A 6,290-nucleotide genomic window follows, 5' to 3' on the forward strand; every position below is an offset into this window, starting at 1 on the left:
TCTGATTGCAACCCCAGCTTCCTAACGGTCTCCCTCAATGTTGCACAGCCATCACCACTACCTAATTCCAGAATGTGTTCACCATCCTAGAAAGAAATCTGGCACCCATCAAGCAGTCACTCCTCATCCCCCTCTCCCCCAGCCCCTGGCAACTGCTAGCTGCTTTCTGTCTCTGTGAGATTGCGTGTTCTGGATATTTTGCATCAGTGGAGTCATACACTATGTGGCCTTTGGTGCCTAGCTTCTTTTTACTTAGCCTGTTTTTGAGCAGCATCCGGGTTGTAGCACGTGTCAGTCCTTCATTCCTTTTCATCTCGTTCTGTTTTGAGAGCTGCTGTCCTTTCAAGGTTGTATCAGAATCCCCAAAGCTTACAAGGGACATCCTGGCTGACACCTGTCCTCTGAGCTGAGCAGACTCTGCTTCCTGGCTTTCATGAGATGTGGAGTCTTTGCTAGCCCTGGGGTGCTGGGGCCAGAGCTGCCTCTCCAGGCCACTGGGCCATGTGGCCCCTCCATAGGCTCTCATGGAGCTGTGGTGGCCCTGCTGCCCTGAAGGAGCCTCCAGACTTCTCTGCCCTTCCTGGGCTGGGGCCCACCCTCCTCACTCCACCACTTCTCCAAGGTCACTCTCCAGGACACCCCATCATCTCATCAGTGACCTTAGGTTCTTAGTATAAATCAGCTTCATTTTCAAGCTGCTGTGCTCTCTGCCCCACCAAAATTCTTAAGGCAAGGACATACAAAGCCTGGTGAATTGCTTACAATCAGGTTCAGTGGATAGAGAATCTGCCTGCAATGCAGGAGACACAGGAGACGAGGGTTTGACTCCTGTGTCGGGAAGATCCCCTAGAGGAGTCATGGCAACCCACTCCAATATCCTTGCCTGGAGAATCCCATGGACAGAGGAGTCTGGCGGGCTACAGTCCATAGGGTCACAAAGAATCGGACATGACTGGAGCAACTGAATAGGCACAGGAAATACGTAAACTGTCAAACAAAAATTTCACTAGAATAGGGTCTTCCCTGGTTGCCCAGTGGTTAAGAACTGCCTTCTAATGCAGGGAACATGGGTTTGATCCCTGGTCCGGGAACTAAGATCTCACATGCCACAGGGAAATTAAGCCTGCGTGTGCAACTAGACAAACCTGTGGGCCACACAAAAGATCCCGGATGCTGCAACTAAGACCTGATGCTGCCAAATAAATGTCATTAGAACAGGTTATTTTTCTGCTAGCTGTTAGAGTGTGATGTATGTTGCACCCGTGTCCTCACGTGCAGAGTTGTTCTGGAATGATGGTGTCTGCTATGGTGTTTGCTAGACCAGGAGGGCACAGAATTGTGAACCCAAATGCCCAGGGGCAGACATCTGAAGAAAAGAGGGAGTAAATCCTATCAGTGGGGGACTGTGGAGGACCCCCTCACTCAGGTCAGCAGGTCATGGCCAAGTGGGAACACCGCTCCACTGTTATCAGCACTTCCCAGCGTTTGGGTATTTTCCACAGGGGTTGGAAATATGAGTGGTTATATGAAACTTCATCATTTCTAGTTCTGGCAAACAATTCATATTTTAATAGAAAACTTGTACAAGCCAAAAAAATAACAACACACACACACACACACACACATCTACAGGATTGATTCAGCCTCTGAGGTACCAGTTGACAGTCTCTGATTTAAGGATATACTTGATGTCAGTTCAGTTCAGTTCAGTCGCTCAGTCGTGTCTGACTCTTCGCGACCCCACAAATCGCAGCACGCCAGGCCTCCCTGTCCATCACCAACTCCCTGAGTTCACTCAGACTCACATCCATCAAGTCAGTGATGCCATCCAGCCATCTCATACTTGATGTCAGGGACCCCATATAACACAAGACATCACAAACCCTTAGGAAAAATGGTCACTGGATGAGACCCATGAGAGCAATTGTCTCCTAATAGGCAAGGGCTTCCTTTACTGGCCTGTCTCCGTCATCTGGAAGGAAACTTCCTCACTGCTTATTATGTGAGCATAGGGTGTGGGGGTCCTTATGGCTGAGCAGGTGTTGAACTGGGAGGATATTAGGAAAGGCATTTCCATACAGATGAAGGCTGAACCTATATACTGGTTATAGGTTTTTCCTCTTATTCCTTTGGATTGGGCTTGAGAAATCACACTACCTTCTCCCCATAAGTCAATGGCATCACCTGAGATCTGCAAGCAGACTGCATATTACCGTGGGATACCAAGAAGGTCTTTGCTCTTGGCAATAAGAGGAGTAGGAATAGATCATTTATAATAACAAACATAAATAATTCACTTTATTGTCCATAAGTTAATAAAGTAAAAAATTGTGAAGCCAACACAAGGAGAAACTAAAGCCTGGTAGTAGAATATATTTTGTCACATGACTTATTTTGGCATCATCTCCTTCACGAGTCCATTCTTGGCTGTCAACAATCAAATTCTCATTGCCAAGTCCATGTGAGTCTTGCCATATGACTCATAATGCTGCTTGGAATCATGGGGTATTCAAGGTCCTTCTTTCTTGAGTTCAGGAAGTCAGTTAGTTAGTGTTAGTCGCTCAGTCATGTCCAACTCTTTGCAACTCTATGGACTGTAGCCCACAAGGCTCCTCTGTCCATGGGATTCTCCAGGCAAGGATACTGGAGTGGGTTGCCATTTCCTTCTCCAGGGGATCTTCCCGACCCAGGGATTGAACCCGGGTCTCCCTCATTGCAGGCAGCTTCTTTACCCTCTAAGCCACCAGGGAAGTCATTGTCCTTTTTGTAGCACAGAAGAGACATTATCTGTTGAGGTTCCTCTCCACTGGGGCAAAGCTCCCCCTGTCAAGTTGTCCTGTGTTTCTCTCCAGAGCATGGCTCATCTGCTGAAATAAGTCTCCACTCCCCTGTCCTGTCTTTCTTTGTCCTGGGTCCCCAGTGATGTGATTTGTCCTCTGCCAGTTTCAATCAGGCCAGATGATGACTCTGACTTTTTCTCATCCTCAACGTAACCCTAATACACAGGCTAAGCTTAGGACCCCAAGTAGCGCACACAAGCAGATTGTTCAAGCAGAAGTAATGAGCATAGCCAAAAGACTTCAGTCAGGAGATTTTCCAATCCCAGAGTCAACTGTGAGACACATGAAACAAGGAAATGAGTGTCAGTTCCTGGACTTGTGCACAACAAAAGAGGGTGTGGTGAGGGACTTCCCTAGGGGTCCAGTGGCTAAGACTCCGTGCTCCCAATGCAGGGGACCCAGGTTCCATCCCTGGTCAGGGAATTAAATAGTACGTGCTGCAACTAAGAGTTCGCATGCCACAACTAAAGATTCCACATGTGGCAACAAAGATGGAAGATCCTGCATGCTGTCACTAAGATTCGGCATAGCCACATAAATAAATAAAAAATTTAAAAAGACAACTGTAATAGTGTTTCTTTACACTATAGGAGAAAGGGATAGTTAGGGAGCTTGGGGTCGACATGTACACACTGCTATATTTTAAATGGATAACCAACAAAGACCTACTGTATAGCATAGGAAACTCCGCTCAATGGAGTTGAGCAGGTCCCGCTCAACATTATATGGCAGCCTGGATGGGAGGGGAGTTGGGGGGAGAAGGGATACATGTCTATGTATGGCTGAGTCCCTTTGATGTCCATTGTTAATCAGCTATGCGTGTGCTAAGTCGCTTCAGTTGTGTCTACTTCTTTGAGATCCCTTGGACTGTAGCCCTCCAGGCTTCTCTCCCTGGGAATTCTCCAGGCAAGAATACTGGAGTGGGTTGCCATGCCCTTCTCCAGGGAATCTTTCCCACCCAGGGATCAAACCTGTGGCTCTTATGTCTCCTGTATTGGCAAACGCATTCTTTTACCACAAGAACGACCTGGGAAGCCTCCAATACAAAATAAAAAGTTTAAAAATTAAAGAAAAACTTAATATCATCCCCCCCCAAAAAAATAAATAAAAAGAGGACTGTGGTGAATGAATCTTGGAAGCACTGAATAATTTTGTATGGCCAGCGGTTTTCCAAAACTTCTCCATAGACTGTTCTCGGGTAAGAGGAGAGTCCATGGAAATTGAAGCATGTGAGAGTGAAGGAGAGGGGGCACAGGGCAGCCGTCACATCCCCACGCTGGGGCTTTTCTGCACCTCGGGTCACAGGCTGGTGCAGCAGGACCTGGAGATTGCCCTGGGGCAGAGGCTTCGTGAGCCAGCGCTGGTTTCTCTGACAACACAATCCAGTTGGGATTCCAGGGGCTTCCAGGCTGTTCTTCCCAAGTGCCATGGAGTAGAAACCACTGACTGCCCAGGTCATAGCCAGGACTCCGTGTTTTACCTCATCAGGATTTCCTTGCTTAACTTCCTCCTGCTTTTATTTTCCTTATGTGAAAATCAGCATCTACTCCAGTGGGTTGTTAGGAGTTATGAGCTCATAGATGTGAACCATACAAGAGACACCAAAGTGTCGGGTCGTGTGACTAGCCTCCTTAGTCTCAACCTTCTGCTGGCTGTTTTCTGCCTCTCAGCCTGTACTTGCAGCGCCCTCAGCTTGTTGCAGAAAATTCAGCTTTTCCAATAGAACTTGACCAGACTCTCAGCCATACTGGCTTGCAGGTCCCAGGCAAAAAGGGGCTTCTCCTAATAGAGCTGTGTTTCTTTCCATCCGTGTATGTTTTATTTTAACTAAAATACATGCAAAGTAATATTTACCATCTTAACCATTTTTCAGTGGCTCTCAATACGTTCACGTTTTGTGCAGCCATCACCACCATCCATCTCCTGAGCTCCCTCCATCCTGCAAAACTGAAACTCGGTATCCAGCAAACAACCACTTTCTGTTTCCAGCTCCCCCAGCCACTGGCAACCACTGCTCTACTCTCTCTCCTTCTGAATTTGACTAGTCTAGGCACCTCATGTAAGTAGAACAGTGCCCTTAGTCTGAATGGCCACAATTTAATTAGTTGCTTCATTACTATGTGATAAGAATGGCCAACTTGCTACCAAGAGAAGGATCTCCACCTTCTTTGACTGGGCTGATTCAGCATGCTGGGGTCCCTTGCCATCCCTCATTTATTTATTTGGCCGCATTGAGTCTTAGATGCAGCACTCAGGATCTCTGTTGAGTCATGTGGGACCTTTTCCTTGTGGCGTGTGGGCTCCAGGTCATGCAGGCTTCAGTAGTTGTGGCGCACGGGCTTAGTTGCCCCAAGGCACGTGGGATCTCAGGTCCCCAACCAGGGATCAAACCCATGTCCCCTGCACTGCAAGGCAGATTCTTAACCACTGGACCACCAGGGAAGTCTTGCCATTCCTCATTCTTGATGCCAGTTTCTATAGCAAGACTCTTCCTAGGGTGAACTGCAGAAAGCCCTGCCCAATTTGCTTAGGCAAAAAAGGAATCCATTGGCACATGTAATTAAAAGTTCAGGGTGGAGAGGGAGGGCTCCAGGTAAACCTGAACCAGACTCTTAAAACTATGCCATCAAGACAAGCATCTCCCTATCTTGGCTCCATTCTTCTTCATATAGGCTTCATTCTCAGACTCCACACGATGGAAACTGCTCCAGGACCACATTTTCCTGGTTGCATGTTCAGCAGGAGAAAGAGAGCTTCTCTTACCTTAATAATTCAGATAAAACTGTGGCCCTCACTGACCTTGCTGGCATCTGGGTCACGTGTCCACCCTTGAACTAGTCTCAATGATAAGATCTGGGTCGTATGTCCAAGGCTGTAGCTGAGGTCAAGGCCATCTTCACCCAAGTCATAGGACTGAAGGTGGGGAGGAGACAAAGGAACTCTCAAAGGACGAAATGCTACTCTCCCAGGCTGCTGGGCAGGAAGAATACAGCAAGCGTTTCCCATGTAGACAGTGGAACAGGAAAGCCCTTTAGAAAGAATAAGGTAAGGACTTCCCTGGTGGTCCAGTGGTTAAGACTCTGTGCTCGCAATGCAGGGGGCCCAGGTTCAATCCCTGATCAAGGAACTAGATCTCACAGGACACAACCAAGTCCTAGTGCAGGCAAATAAAGTTCTTTCAAAATAGAAGTTTGTTTAAAAAAGAATAAGGTAAATCTGTGTCTGTTGATTTGGAGCAGTCTCCAAGCTAAGCTAAAAAAGAAAAAAAAAGGAAGATGCATAAGACTGGCAGAGGGTGTGTCCATCTCTGGCCACCAAAAGGCAAGGATGTGTGCGTGGGCGCTGGCACAGGAGTGAAGATAGTTATGAGACCACACAAGAAAGGGTTAATGGGTATTTATCTCTGTACAGTAGAACTAGGGGGTGTGGAAGGAAGAATATTTTTTGTTT

Source organism: Bos indicus x Bos taurus, chromosome 4 (assembly GCF_003369695.1).
Source record: "Bos indicus x Bos taurus breed Angus x Brahman F1 hybrid chromosome 4, Bos_hybrid_MaternalHap_v2.0, whole genome shotgun sequence".
NCBI classification, from domain to species: domain Eukaryota; kingdom Metazoa; phylum Chordata; class Mammalia; order Artiodactyla; family Bovidae; genus Bos; species Bos indicus x Bos taurus.